Source organism: Pelodiscus sinensis, chromosome 29 (assembly GCF_052426305.1).
Source record: "Pelodiscus sinensis isolate ZL-2025 chromosome 29, ASM5242630v1, whole genome shotgun sequence".
In the NCBI taxonomy this organism is placed as follows: Eukaryota; Metazoa; Chordata; order Testudines; family Trionychidae; genus Pelodiscus; species Pelodiscus sinensis.
In genome coordinates, this window is record NC_143080.1 from 955,475 (window position 1) to 957,023 (window position 1,549).

Genomic DNA, 1,549 nt, shown 5'->3' on the forward strand with positions numbered 1-1,549 from the left:
TGGGTGCACAGAGGTACAGGCTGAGTCAGACTGGGAGGAAAATGTACTGTGAAATGAGCTGATAAGGACATGCAGGATGCAAAGAAATGGGTCAGAAAAGGGTCCACCTCGTCCAGTACCCTGCCTTCGGCACTCTTTCCCTGGCACGCACCCGTTGCTGCATGCGGGGTGCAGGAGTATTCCTTTCAGAACCCTTCAGCAATCGGCTTGTGCCTGCTTGGTTACCCCGTGTAACTGATGGCTGTAACTGAGTGCTTTTTCTGCAGCTGAGCTGTAGAATCAAAATCTCTCTTACCATGGTGACTAGCTGTGTTGTGTGTGACTGCAGTGCAGGGAGGCCTAACATGCCGTTTCCTGGCTCAGACAAGGGAACAGGCCTTCTGATGTGCATGAAATGGACGGCAGGAAGAGGGATAAAAATGACACTTGGCAGTGGAAAATGAAGCCCTAAACACCTGACATGTACATACAAATGTGTGTGTGGGTGCACATGCGAGCACACACAATGCCCCCCTCCATGACTTATGAAAATTGGTTTAGGAAGATTAATATTGTGGCAAGCTCCAGTTATTCCCTGTGGGTCAGGTGCTGCTGGTGGACAGTGTTAGCCTCAGAGGCTTGCTGCAGCCTCCACACAGCCTCTGTCTCTACTACAGGCAGGAACCACAGCCTGCTGAGCCAAGCTCATCACAGGCTGCTGCCTATGTCTGGGGTAAAATCCCCTCTGGAGTCCTGATCTCCCTTCTTGAGGCAGGTTGAGATGTTGGGGGAACCCAGGCCTGCCCACTGCTCCAGGTTCCACCCCAGGAACCCTAAAGGCAGCAGCAACAGGCAGAGCTACTGCCTCTCACAATCTAGCAGTTTTTCCCTGGGTTGCTTCCCCCAAACAATCCTCCCAACACCTTTCCTTTCATTCCCACGCCTCAGTCTCCCTCCCTCACACCCACCCACTTCCTCCTTCCTGCCCCTCAGTCTATTCCTTAAACTCTTCCCTGACTGGGGAGCCCTTTTAAAGCGGCACTGCAGGCCTTAATTGGCTGCAGGTGTCTAATTAGCCTGTAGCACCTAGCAAGCTGTAACTGACCCCAGGTGCCTGCCTGATTATGCTGCCCTTAGGTTTTGGGCTTTCCTTTATGCAGGGAACAGAAAGTCGTTCACCCAAGCCCCAGCATGTCTTCCCTCCATTAGTGTGTGGCAGCCAGCTAGTCTGGGTCTGTCACAATTGGTGTAACTCAAAGCTGCTTTATGCAAAATGGGTCATATGTAACATCCATTTTACAGTTACAATTTGCTGGATCTGCATCCCCTGTTCTGGTGCATGTGTTATTCTTGTCTGATATAGGACGTGTGAATCTGTTAATAGTTTTAAATGTGCTGAGAGCCATTGCTGGCATCCAGGAAACCTAATGCCTTGGTGATCAGCTCAATGATCTGTAAAGAGCCCTGTTTGTCTTGTAAGTTCAAAGGGAGGCTGACCTAGGAAGACATGTGACCATGCCATCTGGCAAGGGAATCTATTTGGAACCTGGTGTTTCTCCATGCGGGGGGG